General features: G+C 41.1%; 1 protein-coding gene across 6 annotated transcripts in view; it reads right to left on the bottom strand.

Moving 5' to 3' along the window:
• TRIP12 (thyroid hormone receptor interactor 12) overlaps window positions 1-21,721 on the bottom strand; it is a 77,177-nt gene that overhangs the window by 51,921 nt on the left and 3,535 nt on the right. The gene's annotated exons all lie outside the window — the stretch shown is intronic.

Raw genomic sequence — 21,721 nt, 5'->3', positions numbered from 1 at the left:
ACCACTTTCAGGTATATACAGCATACAGTTGACCTATTGGACTAGATGATCTTTAAAGGTCCTTTCCAACCCAAACTCCTCAGTGATTCTACGATGACACACTTCTTTTCTGGCAGGTTCCTGGAATTATGTTGAGACGAGACAATAATTTAGGAGAACCTGTGTTTATCAACATTACAGGATAACTCAATGCTTGATAGAGAGCAACAGTATTCAATATTTAACAATTCAGGAAAAGAGATCTAGCTAAAAAAGCAAGAAGTTCTTGCTCACAAGAGCTTAATGGGTGGGAAAAGGCGTTTGAGACAGAAGGACTAATGAGTGCACACAATTATTTCTAAAAACTAATCAATATGATGGCCTTGTATTACTGCTTTGGGAATTGCTTTGTGACTGCTACAGATATACAGATATTTTGATAATTACTTATGAGAAACTACATAACACCCAGCTGCAGCCCTCAGAAACAGGGGTATTTCAAGAACAAGCCTCACTTAATTCCTCAGTGAAGAGAGGTGACTCCTGTATGCTGTGCTAAATCAGTATTATCAGGTAGAGAGCATAGCAACAGGACCACAACCGGCAAATCCAGTTCTACTGTTGCTAATTTTGTGGAATCTGGTAAGAAAAGGTTATTTGCAGGTGAAAAAATAGCCATAAGAAGTGTGTTCTTGTTTAAGAACACAATAGTCTGTATGGCAATTTGGTCTCTATTACATCAACAGCACAGCAAGCAAGAAGTCTGCCAGGAGAAAAGTTTAAAACATTTCAGCTACAGATTCAAATTCAAATGTCTCCAATGAAATAACTCTGCAGATCTGGCACTGTCAGTAAAGCCAGTGAACAGTTGACTATAATTGCCTGTTTCTCTGAAAGGGCCTACAGAACTGAACAAAGAAGGGGTGGGGGTCAGAAGGAATCCTGAGTGATGCAGTTTTACTGCAGGCCAGAAGAACCCAGGCACATAAACTGCTATTATGCAAACCATTACCTCACATATCACACTGAAAGGAACATGTATGTCATCAAGACACCTGCACAGTGCAAGAAATTATTGATCAGGCTTCTGCTAGCTCAGATTCAGTCCTGTTACACTGTAATAATACAACCTAAAAGCTCACATTTAGCATGCCAGAAATATTTTATATAAGCTCCAAGAGTCAAATAAGAACAAGTTAGGCAGAAGAACTGCTCCCCATCCTCATCCCCACATCACAAGAGTCAAAATCATCTTTTTAAAGTTTTTCACGTTCTTTCCACTGTGAGGTCCCACACAGCAGCAGACAGCAAAAGCAGAAAGCAGGATTAACAAACAAGTCAATTCTACCTTTATTGTTGTTGGGTTTTTTTGTTTTTGTTTTTTGTTGGGTTGTTTGTTTTGTTTTTTTGGGTTTTTTACACCTTATGCTTAGGAACTTGAAAGAATGTCAGTAAAGCACAAAATACACAGCCCCACAAAACACAGTAGTTTGATGAACCTTAGAGCTAGAAGTCTTGATGACTAAGAGCCAAGAAAGCTGTAAACCCTCCTCCTCCAAAGGTGAGCTTCCCACCTTCACAATTATTTCCAGCTCCTTCATCATAACCAATATTCCCACTGACAGGAAGGTTTTAAAGCTTTGCAGTAATACACGGCACCATTAGTCTACAACTTCTTACACTTTAGAGCACAAAAAGGTTCACAATGAAACAGAAAAAGGCTGGAATAGCTGGAAACCCTGCCAGCTTGCTGGTGTTGTCAGATTAGTCAACCTGAGGAGAGTGTAAGTGGCAGCACTCTGTAAATACCGAGGTAAGAAACAAAGCCCAGCATTAACCAGGCTGAAAAGTGACCGAGGTTCCAGCCCTACCTGGGGGTGTAACTGAAGTCCATCACAGGCACTGTCAAATATTGTTGTGCATTCTCTTTTTGTTTCCTTGTACTCAAACAAACAAACAAACAATCTTCTTTACTATGAGAAATGAGATGCATTTTGTCTGTTTTATGAAAGGAGTAGTGTCTCCCCCTAGAAAAGGTCAAGTGAGGTTGGAACTCTCTACTGTCAAACTTTTAGTCCTGTCCTACTACAAAATGGTTGCCCCAGAACTATTGTCCCACCTCAATGTGCATTCCAGCAGGTTTCCTTCTGAAAGGAGCAGGGTTCACCCAGAGCTCTGCCAGCTGAGCCACACGCTTTCCCACCTAGTGGCTAGTATGGGACTGTGTTTGGGATTTGTGTGGAACACAGGGGTGATAACAGAGGTGTTTCTGTTCTTGCTGAGCAGTGCTTACACAGAGCCAAGGCCTTCTCTGCTTCTCACACTGCCACGCTGGGAGGGAGGCTGGGGGTGCATGGGAGGAGACAGAGCCGGGACAGGTGATCCCAAGTGACCAAAGGGATATTCCAGCCCACATGGCATCATGTTCAGGAGATAAAGTGGAGAGAAGGAGGAGGAAGGGGAGGATATTGGAGTGATGGTGTTTTCCTCCCCAGGTCAGCATTGTATATCATGGGGCCCTGCTCTCCTGGAGATGGCTGAACACTCAGTGAGTGAGAGAGTGGCTGCCTGAGGTTAAACCACAGCACTGGGTTAGCCAGACACTTGAACAAGACTCAGAAGTTATGCAGCACAATGTGCTGTCATGCACACGATATTTTCAGCTGTGTAGAAGAATGAAATGACAGCTGTTTTACCCTGTAAGGCATCTGTCAAGTCAAGATAATGTCCAGAATTATTTTCTATATTGAAACCATTCAACTTAACTGCATTTCTTATTGTGTACTTGTTACCATCTGACTCCCAGTTTGCTTTTTAATATAATGCTGCTTCATGATTCAGCTGTGACCTTTAACATCAAAACACTAACTTAAGTCTCACTGCAAGTATCTGAAGCCACACAACACCATGTGCCCAGTCAGTCCAGCAACAGAGATCTTTTCACAACTGTGTCTTCCACATGCTGGAACCACGAGAGCCCTGAGGTTCCTAAATCTGAACTGCTCTCATTGTCCCTCCATATGTGAGTCTCACTCTAAGCACTTGGTTTATTCTTTCCCATCTTTAGACACTTAAATTTAAAGGAAATGTGCAACCCAGTAGAGATGAGCCAAATGTACCGCTGCAGTCCTGTCAGATTTTAAGATCATTTCCTCAGCTACACTGAACATTCTTCCCCACACCCACAATCAATAAGAAAAAGCTACAACTGTACATCAGATCTCCATGCTTCTGTTGGCTAACTTTGTGATTTTGGAATTTTTCAGTTCAGGCCTTCTTCTAGCATAAAGTTATCTGCAAACAGACCACTTTAGTTAATGTCTCATGACTCCATGTTCCCAGCTGTAATGATGCCAAAGCACTGGCCCACAGATGCTCTCATTGTAAGCAGACTCTTTAGAGTGAGGATGAATTCCAAAAGCCAGTATTTCAAATAAACCCACAACAGATCTTCTGAAGCCATGGAACAGCACTGGTATCCAATGCTTTTTATCCTGCAGAGTGTTCCTGGGCTGTAGCAAACATTGTGTGATTACTATTTACAGTCATCTTCGTCACTGTACAGGAAAGCAACTCGAATTAATTTCTGCAGACCTAACATACCTCTTGCAAACACTGCAGCTGATGGACAGCCAACATACTGCCTGGAGAGGTTCTACAGGAACACAAGACAAAAACTACCTGCTAACTTGTCATGAGCCTTTATCCTAGTGGGAAAGCCAACAGGAAATGAGTAACCCTCTCCCATGTTTTTGAAGCGAACAGAGGAAACAGGCAACTCCACAACAAGCCTGGATGAGCTTTTACTTAACACCCTGATCACTCCCTGAAGGATAGTGGGAGCTGGAAAGGAGCTGTGACACAGGCTACAGAGAGGAAAAGAGAGGAAAACTGAACAACTCCAGTGGGTTCTGGGGCCACTAACAGAGTAACAAGGCAAACCAGCAACAACACCTATAAAAAATGAACTGAGCTCTTTCACAAGAGCCTCCTAATCTACCTGTGTGAGCCCTAAAACCTGTTTGTTTGGGTTTTTTGTTTGTTTGGATTTTTAAGTTCTTTGCAGGAATCTTGGTAATGCAAGAATTCTTTCAGGCTCTTTCACTTCAGTTTCCAGAACATTTCAGGACATGCCTAGCACCTCTGCCCATAATGCTCCATTATAATACCTGTTATCTGCTTGGGGCTGAGCTCAGTACACTGCTCAGCACATTTTCTCTTTGATACCTTGGCCCAAAAAACCCTGTGCCTTATTTAATGCTGCTGCAGCAACCCAATGCCTCAAAACTGCGAAGACTTACTGCCCTGAGGTCAGCATTAGGCAAAAGAAGGGGGGAGAAGGACATGGCAGGAGGATGTTTATGTGCCTGGTAAGTTCAGAACATTTTCTTCCAGCAAGCTGCACATCTTGCCAGCCAGAACTCCGAGTCTGGCGGACATATCAGAAAATATTACGTCTGAGACTTCGGATTTGTATTCATTTAACTTCAGTGTAGACAACATTCATTTCCTTGTTCAGCTGTTTCTGTGGTAAATCCAGTCACTCAAGACAGAAACAACATTCTAAATATACAAACATACAACACATTCAAGAGTTAAGACTTTAATTGCAACTAAACTGAAGGACTTACTGCCTATAGTTTAGTAACTTCTGAATTGTTTTAGATCTACATTACTTCATTTTCAACTGATCTCACACTGCACCTCATTTTTGCTCACTGCTCACAAGATTCTCCTTATTTACCTGCCGACACACACACCTATTTTCTTGCCTTACAAGCAAGCACTTGCAAGTACTCATTCAATTACTTCTGCTACTTCACCAGCTTAAATTGAGTTCTTAGTCCAGAAAGTTGCTTTAAACTCAGTGTTGTGCAGCTGATTTTGACACAATATTCTCCCTTGCTGTACTCTCCAAACTCAGTAGTCATCCACTCTGCTCAATTCTTTCTCCAGTGAGGTGCTCACCTTGAAACATAAATTTCATGTCAAAGCTCCATGCAGGCAGAAGCTTCTATTTTCAATTTAGCAGACTCTCATCCCTTCTAACTGTAGAAGTAGTTCATAGAAGAATTTAGGGAGTAGATAAAACAACATACCGAAAACTTCCTAGGAAAATTTTCTGCAACATTTCCTAAATTCTCATCATGCCTCCCTTCTTCCAGACAGCAATTTTCTATGCACAAACAAGGGAAAGCTACGTTCTCCACTGAGCTGCAAGGTGCAGCTGCATTCATGCAAATCCTGGGACACTCAGCTGCAGGAAAGCACTGAGCCTTAAGGAAAGACAAACTCTTCTTCTTCCAACGCAGCAAGACCAAGCTACCATTTAGTTTTTATCTGCTTCCATTTCTGCCTTCCCCCCATCAACAGCTCTACATGATTCAAAGATGCCAGAGCACACTATAACTTACCTGCTGCACTGCATCTCATGATGGAAAACTCACATGGTGACTTGGATTAGATAAACTTCCTTTGAGACAGAAACCACACAAAATCATACTTAATCATATATTCAGCTGGATTGTATTCTTTTTGTATTCTCCTTCAGCAGTGCTAAAGGAAAACTAGAAAACTACACACAGAAATGCATGCACAAACACTAGAGCAAGTTCAGTACATACAGAAGAATCTTCAGGACAAACAAGCCTGTACAGCCTCCTAATACTGTGACATTTCCTCACTGCTAACTCGATGGACAAGTAGGTATCAAGGAGGTTTGTTCTGGTTGTGAAGAAATCGATTTCTACCCCTCAGGCATAGAATTTCTACAGATTTAAAGAACTGCCTCACTTTTGTCACCTCTCTCTGAAGACATTAATAAGGTATTGATGGGTAGACAAGTGGAGTTTAACAGCACAGAGAGGCAAACCCTGTCAGAGCAGGTGCCTTTTGGATGGAGGGTTCAACTGAAGTACAAGAGTTGAAGTCACAATGATTAAAAATACCTTGGCTGGAAAGGATCTCTCGAGATCATATCATCCAAACACCTGCTGAAAGCACAACCCCAGATCACTGGAGACCTCTCGTTCTGAGAAGTTTCAACTGCCAGCCCCGACAACAGAACATCCCCCCAGCTCTGAGAGCGCTCCTGCCACTTCGGCTCCTCAAGAGTGCAGGCCAGTAACCTGCACTAGGATGAGCCAGTACGGAAAACCAGCATGTAAGCTACAAATTTCAGAGGAGTCTCTGGAGATACCACAGATTTAGGACTAGCTCACTTGTCCTTTTTTACACTGAGTAAAATATGACAACACATGTGCTGTTAATCCAGGGATTTTTCCGAATTGCCAACAAAAAAAGAGAAAAGCTCCAGCACAACATTCTTCCTAGATTCATTTACAGTGGAAGAGTTCTTTCTAATTCAGCTACTCTACAATCATTCATGTGGAAGCATTTCTTAACCATTTCAAAAATACCCCACATACTAAAGAAAGGAACGGATACTGCGGCAAACTCCTCAAATACCAGGAGGCCATAAATACACTCAAGCTACAGACTCAAAAGGAAAAAAAAACAGTAATAAAATAAATCAGTAAAGGAATGGGAGTTACCCTCTGTTCCAGTGACTTTACAACAAACAGCCATCAGAAGATTATGGCAGCCTCTGGGCCCTGGTGAATTAGGAATCAGCTTGCCCTTACCCAGTCTCTCACGAGCCTAAATCTTGCCCAGCCTTCCAGCCAAGAGAGGGGAGATGCCAAAGGTCACCTTCACAAAAATCAGTAAAACTGGTGGCTTCAAACCTGAAAGGATGAAACCACGAGGCTTAGAGTCTCTAAACTGAATCTATGTTTATGTGTCTCTAATGACACATAGACAAAGATTGGGAAGAGAAAGGGAAAGAGCCAAAAATATCTTCATTTGTGATCTCATGGCTGGAACTAGGGGGAACTATTCTGCTAACTGAAAGTTCAAATATTATCACCTGAAACTGGAGACTTACAAGTTCCCACAGGAGATAAGAACACTGAAAATGCTTCTGAAATGATGCAAACACTATCTGCTAGAGGAATGGTCAGGTTGTTGGGACTGTGTGATCCAACAGGTCACATGTGCCATAATCCCAAGCCAGAAAAGCAGCATCCCTACCTACTGACTTTGTCTGGGGAAAGGACTGGAAGATACCTGTGCAAAAGACATGGTGGTTTGAGGATGTCCAGTATTGTTTAAGGGAAGATCTAAATACATCTAAATCACGGGCTCCAGTGTTGATCAAAACAGATTTGTGACAATGATTAAGAATTTCAGAAGACATTCTCCTCTGCTCTAAGGAGGTCAGTTGAATTTGACGTCTGAGATTGCAGAGACCTTTCAGAGGACCTGGTGTGGAAAAACAAACTGGAGATGTCTTCAGTGACCCAGAAGAAGCTGAAAACTTGTTCCATGAAGATTACCAAGAACTGACAATGCTCATTCCCTTAGCAATACAACGGTGGATAGGCCTAAATGCCACAGCCAGAACCTCAGGGAGTCCTTCTGGACTGGGGAAAAGTCAAGCTGAAACAGCAAATGGGACACTACTCAAAATCACAGAGAAGTACAGGTGCCACTGGCAGTCAACAGTACAGCAACTTGTCAGTTCAAGAACCAAGAGAAGCCTATGGATTGTCTGGAGGGCCACAAGTTTGAAAAAAGAAGCACCTGCAAAAGTTAGAACAACCCCATTCATCTGATAGCTTAAAGGAACCAAAAAAACCTGCTCATGTCCTGTTCTGGGTATGGCTGCACAGGATACACGGGCAGGTTCAGGTGTCTCAGGTCTGATTGTAAAACTGGTGCTCCCAGCACGTGGTACACAGGAATCCACAGCTTCATTTCATCACTGAAGGAAAGGAAATCACCATATTCACGCACTGGCAAACTGGACCAGGACTAGATCTTAAGTGAGTTCTTGCAAGCTGGTGAAGGGGCTACCTAACACTGATAGTGAACACCTTCAGTTCTGCCACCTCAGTGCTTTGTTTCTCTTATGTTCATCAAGAACAGAAATACTAGAATTTATATCACTCTTTGGTTCATGAAACACCACAAGCATCATTCAGATCTTTGATCCTCATTCAAATGAGAAGTTAGGAAAAATAGAAAGCATTTAATTTTTTCTCACTTCTCTATAGTTTTGCATTGTGTATTAAAAGTGTTGTCAACAGCAACTATTCCTCTTTGTTTTGAGTATATCAGTAATGGAGTTACTTATAAAAATAATCTCTTTGAACATTTATTGACAACTTCTTTCAAAGAATTTGCCCTTGTAAAAAAATTCAAATAATGAAGTTGTTCTTCTCCAAATAAGCCAAGTTTGTTACCCTTCCTTGTCACCATCTGTAACATGTCCAAACTAGTTCCATATAAGTTCTCCTCCAGTGTATGGTTTGACTTGAATTCATTAATGAAGGAAGAGAATGCTCTCTCAGTGGCAGAGGGCGAGGACTCAACACTTCAAGAAAATATTTTCATGTTTACAACACCTGTAGCTTCTCAGTCTGAATTCAGTGTTCTATTTCACGTTGGTTTCTCAGTCAGCTATGCATTAAGTTCAGCTCTTTGTTGGCAGGTCTTGCCCATTGTAGCACAGCAATGGCAAAGAAAGGAAAAGTGAGGAACAAACGTGTTCTAAGGTTGTTCTGCTGCACATTTGTGTCACAGAGAGAAATTTCTCTGCCAAATCAGAGTCTACATCAAGAGCTTGACTTCACCTCTCCAGGAACTTTAAAACCACTGTTACTTACTAACAAGGTGCAAGACAGCAACATTTACCCTACCAGAGTCTCAATATGCAGTTCTGCTACCTGGTGCTCAAACAGGTGTGGTTCCAGCCTGTTAGTAGCAATGGAAACCATAGTTCTTTTCCTTTTTAAAATTAAACAAAAGCATTCATATCTCTCCAATGAAAAGGAACATATTTTCCAGCAGCCAAATTCTGACCAAAACTCTGCTGTTTGTACCCAGAGTGAATTGTTGTGAATTCATTTCTTGCAGACTCCCAATAAAAACCATCACAAGCAATAAAAGTAAAATCTTATCTGACCTTCACTGTCAGCTTATCCATCCTCCTTGTTCAGTAGAAGCCAGAAGTCAGTATCTGTATGGTGGCTTAACCTTTCACTAACATTATAAAAACCACGCTGCCTGGCTAGAATGAAGGAGAAGGTTCTCTTCAGAAGACAGGAATGAATTTGAATGAGAAACTTTCACCTTCTGCATTCTGAGACATGAATGAAGGCACAGAATTCTTTGTGAAGAACAGATCAGTGACACTGCCAGAGGAGAAGAAAAGTTACAAAGCAGGTGGTCAAGCTAAGACCAAGTAAATAGTGCAGCAAAGTTGGGACAGGGCACATTTATTACCAGTGATAAAAAAAGGGAAAAACCAAACCAAAACAAAAAACAACAGTTGAGTGATTAGTGCAAGTTCCAATTTAGAAGCTTGATTTCATTATTGCCACGTAAGTAAAACCAAGAAGTACCCAAAGTCATCCCTGACTCCCAATCTGCCCTGCCCAGTGCTTAATGCCCAGCTGCCTTCGAGCTGCACAGCTCCATTTACTTCAACACACGAGCCTGAATGCAGCACCTCCTGCTACAACACCGAGCCTCTGCTCTGTTCTAACGCCACAGACCAGATGGTGCCTTATTTGCAGCCTGCCATTCACCTGCATCTGGCACACACAGCCCTCGAGCAAAACCAAGTGCAGTAGCACAAGACAAACAGTGCAATGGTCCAAAGCCGTGTCCTACCTGCAGAGCCTGTTAGACAATACAAGCCCCAAGCTGCAGCATGGCAGGCTGCCTGAGCCCTGCCGAGTTCCTCAGCAACTTTTGCCAAGCTGTCTTAAATTACAGAGAGACCTAGGGAGCTCAGTGGCTGCTAAAACATAGTTTGGTCACCCACAGTCTAAATTACCACGAGATAATCTCTGCAATCTTCCAGACAACTGGGAGGGGGGAGTCAAAAACAAACAAACAAAAAACTTTAATTAGCCCCTAAAGTGAAAAAATTCAGAGACTAGATCTCACAGAAATTTGTGCTGGAAGAAAAAACAAAAAACAGTTGACTTGTACACGCAGATTAGAGAAGTGCACCACAGATAAACCCAAGATTACAGGTCTAAGAGTCTTATGTAGATCTACCTTGAAAACAAGGTAAAGAGGGAGGAGACTGGGTCTTCATTGTGATAATATCCAGCTTCAGCTTTAAACTAGTCTACACATAGAAATATCAAAAGTTGAGAAGTCTGTTCGCTCAAACTAGCATGTCTTGAGGAAAAACACTTTAAAAATAAAAACAACTTCAAAAAAATAATTTATGTTTCCAAGGGCAGGTGGAAGGGTGAGTATTGATCTTTCTCTACTTACCTAAAGGGTCTCAGGTTTTTGCAGCTTCAAAATATAATTTAGACAAGTTTTGGACAAATCAGGAGGTTTTAACGAGTTTTGCTTTGTTTTTTCTACTCACTGATGCCTAGCACTGACTCAGGCTGATGTTGAGGCCTCCTTTCCTGCACTGTCTTCAGCAGGTTTTGCCATCCTCCCAGACAAAGACTTCTCTCCAAATGCTCCACAAAAAAGGTCACAGCCTAATGCATAGCAAGATTCCTACGCCACATGATACCATCTGGGAAATGGTGTAATTGTAGTTGTTGAGGAAGAAACCCAATTAAAACAGGTTAAGTTTCCGGCTTCCTCGGCACTGCATCTGCATACAGATCTTTGGCTATCACAGGAACAGTGCAACAACAAACAAAGGGGTTAAAACACAGTGAAGGTTTCTACACTGGGCAGCCCTCAAAGCAGTGGCATCTTGGAATTATGTGCCATAGCAGCTTTTCCTCCACCAAAATAAATGTATGCATTTACGTTAGACCTTACAGTGACGTAATTAGGAGCAAGCTCCAATACACATACCAAATCACTGACACAGGCACAATTAAAGACATTTACCGTGTATGAAGTCATGAACTGAACCACCTACCAAATATCTGCATAGAGAAACAGAAGTTCTGTGTAAGGCTGAACAAAAGGAAGGCACACCCCAAGAAACACCTGCTAAATGCTCAGGATTAAGTTGTCTTTAAGCTGATCCTACCATTGATAGGATCATGACTTTACAGTGCTCAGAGCTATTCTTTCATGTTAACTACACAGAACAACATAAAATATTGGCTTCCACAACTGTATCTTAGGGAGGTTCAAACTTTTACAGTCATAGGAAAAGTTGTTAAAATGCAGAGCTTTAAAAAGAATTAAACAACTTTATGGTACACTTTACTGACAAGTGTCTACTCCACTCTGCACATCCACATCTTTCCAGCACTCAATAAATCAAACAGCTTTGTGGGAACAAGGCACTGCCCGTGGAAATTACAGAGAATGGGAAAGGGAAATGAGTATCCCAAGAACCTGAATACTGAAGGTTAAGATGCTGAACTTACATTAGAGCTCTTTCAAGGGCTTTCTAGCAGGATGCCAGACTTAGTCTTGATTTCAAGCTAGACAAGAACTCACCATCACCGAATCCTGACACAGACAAGAGAAGCCTGCTACAAATTCCTCTCTTCCTTGACATCTGTGCAAGTACCACCAGGCCGTTTTTCTGCTTTACCTCCCCAGTGATTTTCACCTCATCTTTCCCAGGCTGCCCACACACTTTCCTTGCACAAGCAACAAATGTAACTACGCCCATATGCTACAGTTCACTGGATTAACAAGTTGACACTAATAAGGTGTTTTTCCTAAGGTCACAGCATGGTCAGGTTTGTCAAAGCCTGAATTCCTTGTGAATAGTCGATCACCCAGGAAATGCTGCCTAAGTCTCTCCAATGTCTTTTGGTACCTTCAGCCAAACTGCTGCTGTGATGTGCTGTAAGGATTCACAGACTGATGATAGAATACATTTGAGAAGAACAGAGTTTCTCCACAGCTCCACCGTATTTGGGATAAGCAGAGCTGTAAGCTTTGTATAGCTTGAGCAAAATGCTTATTTAAGAACTAGATATTACAATGGCTGATTTGATAAGCCTTTGCTCTTGCAGAATGCTGTGACCCAATCAGAACACTCAAGAGTCATCTCCTATACAGGTGACCTTTCATCCTACACTAATGTTTAACTGTGCCTTACGAGTGAACCTACAACTGACTGCCCCAAACAACACATCAGTTCTGGCCCTGTCTAGGAGTGAAAGATAATAGGGTAAGAAAGAGGAGAGGAAGGCAGTGTTTCTCCCAAGTACTCTGTGTGCACATCAGTGACAGAACTGCTGTGATAGCAAAGCCATGCATCCATCTTGCTACACTCCTTAAAGACATTTTTGCAAACACAAAAATAATCCCATACTGTTAATATGACACTCAACTGGAAGCAAAGTTCACTTAACTCCTGTGCAAGATTTCTTGTCTTACTGGTTTATTTTTGTGGGTTGTTTTTATTTCTTTAAAAAATATCCAGAACTACTCCACATCATACTCTTTACTATTTATTATAAGCCATTTCATAAAATGCACTAGTAAGGAAGACAAACAAAAGGATATTTAACAGGAGAGGGCACCTTCATCACAGTGCAAGGCAGAATAACTCTCTTTACAAGATGTGAGTAAAATACATACTGAGAATGGAGTGACTTCAAGGAAAGATAAAAGAATATGAAGTAGACAGGTTCATAAAGAAAGAGGGGGAAATACATGTAGGCCCAGAAGTGAGCAGTTTCTTCCTTCCCAGCCCTCAGCACAGTATGTTATCATAGCAAATATAAAATGTAGGTATTTCATAAAGCTTGCAGCCTCTCTCAGTCCTATATCTGCTTTGTTAATTAAAGATACTCAGCTAGGAGCATGCACACCCCCATCCCACACATGATTAATGCACAAAGAAATGTTCTACTAATATGAGTATCTTTACTACCTCTAATTCCCCATGTCTTGAAATACATCTTTTCTCCCATCAACTATCTCCTGGCACCTCCAACCCCCATTACCTATCAAAGATGCTAAATGAATTGCACTGACTTTGACTCTTTTTTCTAAGCTTTTCAAAATTTAGTTGTGTGTTTAATTTGTATTTGAAGGCTCTCCTGGCAGAACAATTTTGGGATGCAGATACTGTGTCCTGCAATCTGAAAACAGCCTGATCTGTGCAACACACACCTCTTCCACAGAACTGAAAGTTGCTGAAAACACTGCTCACCAAACTTGCAGTCACCTACCAAGAAACAGTTTCAACTATTTTCTATGAAAGGTCTATTTTAACTAGTTAGCAAGTGGAGGGTATAAAGCATCTATCATTGAATTTTAAAACCAGCAGTCTGGTGTTGTTTTTTTCATGCATCAAGGACAGCATAAGCCATAGGCATATGACTAACATGGCAATATTTATTACATTGCACAGCTGCATGATAACAGCCTGAAAGTTTCAGGCATACCTTGTTCATTTTTAAGAAAAACACTTCAGATGTTGTACTGCAGTCTGTGCTTTATCATGGACACTTTAATTAAAATGACAGCATAAACATTTTGTGCATATTCAAGTATGACAGACATTCTGAGCCAAACACACCTGTATTTTTTTTTTAACTCCTAAGCTTAGTAGTGATTACACTTCCTTATAATCTTCATTCGAGGTTTAACTTACTACTGAAGTTACAGCAGAGACAAAGGAGAGAAAACAAGCAGGTCAGCCTTGAAGACATGAGAGCTCTCAGTCTGCACTACACCATTTCTCAGCTGAGCTCCACCTTGTCTTCCAAAGAGTACCAGGTACTTGGGAGACATCCTAGTGATCATGTAGATAAATTAGAAAGTTAATTCCTCTAATCCAAACCTAAGTGAAAGTCTTGTGTACTAAATAGAAGGCAGTCTCTATTACATATATTTATCCAAGGTTCCTACCTTTGAACATGTCATCATTTCAAACCCCTTCTTTTCCACAAACACCTTGGAGGGTGCAGGAATAGAGCACAATCAGCAGCATCAGTCCTATGCCTGTGCAGACCATTTTCATATTAAAAATCAGCACACAAAACTTAAGGAGTTGGTCAAATACACAGATTGCATCTGCACAAGTTGATACAGACAATTTAAAACCTGACACATCGATCACAAATTGTCACAAGTAAAACTTGTCAAACTCTGTTGAAGCAACCTGAAGTTACAGCAGCTTCTCCTCCCTGTCCCACCACAAACACTACTCCAGTCTATGCAAGTACAAAGAACAAAGCAGCTTAGATGATAGCCATCATAAATTTGTATTTTCAGGTTATTTCCACCTCAAAGCTGAGCCACCAACCTTCCCACCAATGCAGCACACACACACCAAGAGCGGATGCAACTCTAGTTTCTTGCCATAACCTAGAACACTATTAAGTAGTAACAAAATACCTTGATTTTGGACATATCTAAACTCAGACATTTAAATCACTATATTCTACAATAGGTTAAGTTCCTGCTTCTGGCTGCCACAGGTCTGGGCTTGCACCAGTCACTTCCTGCTTTTGATATCGTCAAGAGAAAGCCCAAACCCCTCTGAAGGAGGCCTTTCAACAAGTCAGATAACACAGAAAGCAGAGATAGGGACTTACAAGCCCCAACTCAGCCATGTCTCACACAAGTTACGTGAGAATCAGAAGAAATACAGCAATTTGCATCTTAAAAAGACATCCCCTTAGTGTTGACAGGATTTCCAGGAGTATTTCTCTCCTTTCCTAAGAAAGAAAAACTGTTTTTTCTCAGGTACTTTTCACAGGACAGCCTTCCTTCCCTATGTCAGTAATGCCAAGAAATGGTATTTGTTTACTCTCAGAAGGGATGTAAAAAGACATTCTCACTGAGGCAGAGTTTAGCAAAGAGTACAAGAACTCTTTGAGGAGAACTGCAGCTTCCACCCCACCAGTTTCAAAGCTGGGTTACAGCAAACACACACTAGAGCAAGAGTATTTTTGGCTTAAGTACAGCTACATCTGAAAGATGGGAGGACTTAAAATATTCACAGCTACTCTGAATGTTCAAAGGCACAACACTGAGGAAAACAACTGAAAATGAGTGTCTCTGTAAGCCACGGATGCTTAAACATTTGTAACACTCGAAGGCAGCCAGTAACTTTTAACTTGTAATGATATTAAACCTTGAAATCCGAGTTCAGTAATAACATCAGTGGACTCCAGAAGCAAAAGAGTTGGGTTTTTTTGACAGCAGAACTCAGGACACTTGCTACTATTTCCAGGCTCACAGAAGAGAGGTCATTCATTATTTTATTTCAGTTCTGTTAAACCCAAAACTATTTAAACAACCAATTGCTGTTAAGTAACATCCAAATAGAATGCATCATTGTATGAGTTTAACAGAAAGTATTTGTAATGATGGAGGACTATTACCCACAGAAGGAAACTTTGAAATAAAATGAAAGCTTTATTACTGTTACAGCCTTATTTCCACTTAACTAGCCAGGTGATATGGTTATCTAAACAGACCTGCTCCCTCAAAACTACTCTTTTTTTCCAAACTAGCAAAACTTAGTGAAGTTCCCTTTCTTCTCCTCTGTCCCTCCCCCAAAACAGTAAGCATGCATCACAAATCTGGAACAGTGAATTATTCCAATGAGACACTAGCAATGCTATGAAGCAATAATACCAACCAACATGAAGATGCTTCAGAACTGAACCCCAAAAGTGTTGCTATCAGCCAAGCCAGTTGACAAAAGTCTTGTTCCAGTTCCTCCCAGAGTGGCACTGGAGAAGAATGGAAGAGGTGAGGGGTGGAAAAAGCACCAAGGCTGAGGTACACACACCATTACAGAGTAACCAAGAATTCGCAGTGCTTTTGTAAAAAAGGGGTTATCTGGAATACTCTATCCCATCACAGCTGGCCTTGGTCAAGAGACATGAATTCCAACAGAGACTTAGAGGAGTTAACTAATAAAGCCTGTATTATTTAGCCTGGCAACAAGGTTAAAAATGCCTTTTTTTAAGTGCCAAGGGTAAAACATCAAGAGAAGAAAATAACTTAAAAAGAGAGGAGCGTATTGATACAGTTAGCAGGCAAAGAGTTATGAGAAACTTTCAGGCTGGAAATTAGACGACCCTAAATTTTGAAAATGACATGCTGAAAGAATATCCCAGGAGGAATGGGGAATTAAAAAAGCAAGTATGAAAACACAACCAAGGCATGCACTTAAATTTAACTTTCAGCCATCTAAAAAGCAGCTAAGTGATATATCAACAACATTAGCAGACGATAGTTTTGACATTACAAGGTCTCTTATTAAGCTCCTGGAGAGTCTTCATTGTCCTTACAGACAACTGACAAATAACAAGTTCTGTTGTTCTTCAAGACAGGGAGATGTTGCTCAGGACTGAGACATTTGGGCAGAAAAATCTCTTTAAAGGCTCAGTTCCTAGGAAAAGTTTGTTCCCCCGCTTTGATCTCTTTGCTAAGGAAGTACCTAGAACACCATTCCTGTCATCACAACACCTATGCTTTCTCAGAAGGTACAAGAACTCAGACAAGACACTGCAAAGAAGCAAACCCATATTTTCTGCAATCTGCAAAGTTCTTCTTGTCCTTCTTGTCCCATGGGACCTACCACTGAAACTCTGCTACGAGTGAGGAAAGAAAACTTGTCCCCACACCTTCTGCTGGGAAGGAGAAGGGGAGGCAGAAGACATCCCTCCACAAAGCAAGTTATTGCAGTAAGCAGCAAGTTCTAGGATTTAAAAATAAAAAACCACAAACCATATACCAGACTTTTGGACAGGGTTAGTCTGTGCAGAGGTTGTTTATCCAGCTTGATCCCTCAATTGCTGTGTCACTCTGTGCCCATATGTTCGGGTTTGATATCTGCCCCATGTGTGGGGCGGGGGGGCAAGGGGGGAACGTGCCAGAGTTAATGGATTCTGGAAACCAAACCAGCTCCTCCATTTGCTGCAGAGAGCTCCACGTGGAACCAGCAGACAAAAACACAGCAGTGATATCCAAGTGCAACAGAGAAATTCTGTAACTGAGTTACAAACATTCAAGACAACTTTTCGGAATGGGTTATGGAACAGACCAAGGCAAAATACTCTTTGAACTCTGCTGTTGGATCAGTTAGTAACATCACCTGCTATCTGGTTTTGATTTGCCATCTTACTGAGCTGACTTTCCAAATAAAATGACATCATTTTGGTGGAGGAAAGCAATATTGCAAATCTGCAAGTCTAAGGAAGAAATAATTTCTTAGGTGAAAAGGAACAGGTCTTAGATCAAAACACACTACTCAATTTTGTGATGCAGAGTAATCTACTTGGCTTACTTCTGATTAAGTTTTTAATATGCTCCAACACCACTAAAATGCAAATAAAATTAATTGCCTTAAGAGTACAGGTGAGATCTAACAGGCTTTCCAGTAACTTCAAGTGGATGTGAAACTGCAACTACAAAATAGATCCCACAAACAGAAGCAACCACCAGGCTGCTGAGAACAGGTTGAGGGAGTTGACAAGGAGTTTCTGTGACACTACAGGTGTTACCAGCAGGAATCACAGTTAGCATTTCAGTGTGACATCTCAATCTGAAAGGATCTCCGACTTCACTCAATACATAAAGCAAAGAGTTTTAAAAACTAGATGATACAACTACATTGTTTATCCACTGACCTGTTACTAAGAGGAATCTGCTTTATTTAAGTTACAAGCATAGTTTTAACACCTTTTGGCTAAGCCTGTGACAGAGGAAAAAGCCTGAAGTACCCAGAGAATACACTTTACTCCAAGCAGCCTCTAAAAGCCATGAGGTATAACAACAAGTGTGTCCACTGCACTGTATTTTGGAAGTGACAGATTAAGATGACTTTGCCTGTGGAGTCTCAGAGGTGACTGTATTTTTAAGTGCATGCTCAAAAATTGACATTACTACATCTCTATTTAGCTCCAGTTTCTAAATACACAGTTCTCACGTTCTAGCTTACTTCAGTTCCTCTGCACACAGCACAGTGAAGTTGGAATCTTCAGTGCCCACTCTGTTCCAACTCCAGTTCACTTTAGACAGTATGTAAAGAAGCCCTAAGCTATTTAAAAAAAAAAAAAAGGCATGACCACAGTGCTTGAGTATTTCAACATTAATAGAAGGCATTTAAGTGGTACTGCTCCTTCATGTACTAAATTTCACAAAATTCACCTTTCCTCTTCAGCTGCTCTGAAGAGAGCTCAGTTTCCACTCCCTCCACCAAGCAATCAAATGACTGAGGTGTGCAACAGCGTTTCTCTTAAAATGCTTCTTCCAAACCCAAAAAGTGCTGATGAAAGTCCTGAGGGGCTGTCAAGAGTCCAGGATCAAACATGGCTGTGTTCAGTTGCAAGTCTACAAACGTGCAGCAGAACTGCATCAACTGAAAGCTGCCACACGAGAAATTTGAAGAACGCATATTTGTTATCTTATTTTTGGCAAAGAAATGGATTTGTTCCTCTGCCAGGTTTCTTGTAACTCAGGAAGGGAATGAAACTAGCTTCTTTTATCCACAACCTTACGGTATAATGCAGTTCTTAATTTTTATTAGTAGTCTTTTATAGTAGAAAGTTATCAGCTAAATACAACAGGCAGAAGGTCTCTAAAGCACAACTTTTAACACTGGGAATCCTGGCTTAAAGTTTGCCAAAGTTATGCAGCTTCCATCACTGCCATTAGTTGAGATTCAGCTGAAATTGTGTTTTCTCCAGCTATTTAAGTTCAAGATCTCAAACCTACCTACATAGGCATGCAGCTTCTTCTCAGGTGCAGTTCACTCAGGCTCATTCACAGTTTGACTATGACTGCATGTTCTTGTTCAAGTGAGCGATTTCCTACCTTCCCTTCACCCTGTACAGTGGATGAGTTCATCAAGCCATCAACCTGAAACAATTGCAAAGCTCAAAACAAAGTAAGTTTTAGGGAGGAGTTACAGTTCCTAATCAGTAATTTGATTACTAGCAAAAGGATAACCTCAAAATAAAGAGGAAGAAAACTCTCTAAGGAAGGAAGAATTCCAATTTAATATTCAGCATACAGCCAATTAACATGCACCTTCAGTTCCTTTCTTCATTAGTTCTCTGTAAATGCACAGCCACATCTCACCTGTGATCAGGAGATTCAGTTACCTTGCACACACCTTCCAGGACACGACACTCTCTACACTGAATAAGCTAATTACATAAGGGATTTGACACATCTTAACACATGAGGGATTTAACCACATCTTACAATACTACCTTGTCCAAAAACACACATCTACCACATATTGCACAAAGGTAAGTGATGTGAAGACAGCTTCTTCTCACTAACTCCAGGAGTTAAAGTATTCAACTAATAATTATACCAATATCAAGGACATTTGAGTCCCTTGGTAGATGGGAGGGATGCAGGTGGGTGCTTTTTCTCTTCTTTAGGACTGGAGGGAGGCAGGCAAGGAGGATGCTGAAGTCCACCATCACCAGTGTTCCTATGCATTGGTTCCATCTTTCCTGGATTGGTGCCTCAACTCATTTATGTTGCTCCTGCTCCTACAAAAACCCCATCCTTTCAACTCAGAAGATACTACGTAAGAGTGTATTTGTTATTTCCCTGTTTATTTACCTGTACTTCCACTTTCACATCTCAGCAGTCTTGGGACTAGAGCAGAGGTTCAGAACAGACTTCAAGCACAGAAAAGCCCACAGTACAGAGAGAATTTCTCCCACCCAGAGCCGATAAGACAAACCATAACAAGCTCAAAGTAAGGCAAGTAAGACAGGAGTCAGAGACAGGGAAAGATGAGGGAAAACAAAACATCATACTTGCTTTCTAAAACAAAGATAGCTTAAGACTAGATCTCGGGGCACAAGTTTGTCACAAAGGTAAAACTATTAGGAAAAATAGGTCTAAGAACTATTCCTGAAAAATCAAAGTAAAAAATGACAGCTAATGCTCTGCATTAATTACAATTGATACTCAGCCACGCTTCAAATCTAAAGGAGGTGCACATGGCTGGTGTTGAGTTTAATGCCTATCTCAGGACTAGAGAGCCTTCTCAGACTTTAACACCTTTGTTCTCAAAAAACATACATACACCAAAACATAACATGTCTGTATTCTTTCACTTCCATCTTTACAAAAGGCTAGCAAATCTTTGCCCTCCTTTACAGTGATTTTATTTATTTGGATGCCACGCACTGGAACAAAGGTTGGTAGTACCAAGTTGCTCTGACATGACATAAACTTCGCCTTTCAGATCTCAAAACACCCTTCTTGTTCAACAAGTCCCAGGGACCTCAGTTTCCATTTTGAAATACCAAACTGCTCCCTGCAACTCAAGGTTTGCATTCCAGAAGGTGACTCAGACCCTTTCATACCTTTTATGAAGGTCAGATCTTTGCAGTTCAGTACGTGCACTTTGTTGTGGACACTATGAAAGCAGAGCATTCAGAAAACACTCAAAGTGGGATTTCTCCCCTGCCCCATGAGCCAGCACTGCATTACTACACACTGCAGAATCCTTCCACTTTCTTCTCCACACACAGGTTGTAGGTTTGTTGGGTTTTTCCCCTTTCTCACTCAAGAAAATGAAGCTCTTTTTATCAGTTGTGATCAACGACAAACTTTATTCAAGGGTAGATAAAGTCAAATGGGAAAGGGCCAAGTAACTTCCAAGGTCCTTTCCAAACTGGTTTACTACATAAATCTTGACAAGAGAGGCTTTTCTGGAGCAACTGAGGGCAACTGTGGCTTGAACACCATTGTTCATGCATGACAACTGCATCTTCAATATAAAGTCCACTATTAGATCACCGTGATTAAATTTTATTATACACCGAACTCTCCTATTTTTCCAATATAAAAGCCTTCCCTTCCACTCTCTGCTGCTCTCACATGGCAGTTTGCTGCCATATTTGCACTGAGGACACTCATGAGTCGAGTCAGACTGGCAACAGTCAGTGCATTGCAAGAGAAGCCTCATAATGGTCAGGGAGAGCAAACAGATCGGTTCTGAGTGCTCTGAGTGCTCCAAGCCGGCTGCAGACACAACTGCAGGAGAACATGACTGCACATTTACACAGCACATTCTACTCACTCGATGGCAGGATTAGGAGGACAATTGCTCCTCAAAACTCAACTCTGAACACTGCTGGTATCTGAAAGCAGGCAGTGGAGGAGCCAGTTGGCTTAGCCCTGCCTGTCACACAGACTGTACACTTGACATGTAGCTAGAATGTCTTGATTTATGGAAGACTGATTAGCTTTAAAGCACAAATTCAGCACTTTGTTAAAAAAAAGACATCCTGAAACAAGCAGTTACATACAAGCATTTTTTTCATTACTGATCACCAGTGAGAAGTCTGAAAATAGTTTTGCTCCTTGAAAAGCACTTTATTTCATGTAAATCGGAAAAAAAATACATCAGGAGGAAAAAGAGTTAATGTGGCTTTGTTTTGCTGCTACCAACATCACACCCCAAGCTAAAACTGAGCTATGGAAACAATCAGGAAGAGGTTGCTTCATATACTGCCATAAATCTGTTATGATACTACATGGATTAAAATATGAAGAGCAAATTCAAAGTAAGTATTACTTCTTCAGAAAAATAAACCTACTGACCCAAAGGTAAACTACTACTCTTAAAATAAAAAAAAAACTAAAAAAAAGCCAAACCAACACAGATGTCCTCCCATCTTCAGGGTCAGTAACGAAGGGGCAGTGACAACTTGGTGAAGAGTCAGAGAGTCCCCAAAGTGCTTTCCAGGAGGGTTACTAATTTGCCAGGTGATGG

The sequence above is a fragment of the Myiozetetes cayanensis genome, unplaced genomic scaffold, assembly GCF_022539395.1.
Source record: "Myiozetetes cayanensis isolate MyiCay16 unplaced genomic scaffold, myiCay2020 scf13, whole genome shotgun sequence".
In the NCBI taxonomy this organism is placed as follows: Eukaryota; Metazoa; Chordata; class Aves; order Passeriformes; family Tyrannidae; genus Myiozetetes; species Myiozetetes cayanensis.
This window is presented reverse-complemented; position numbering and strand designations above follow the sequence as displayed.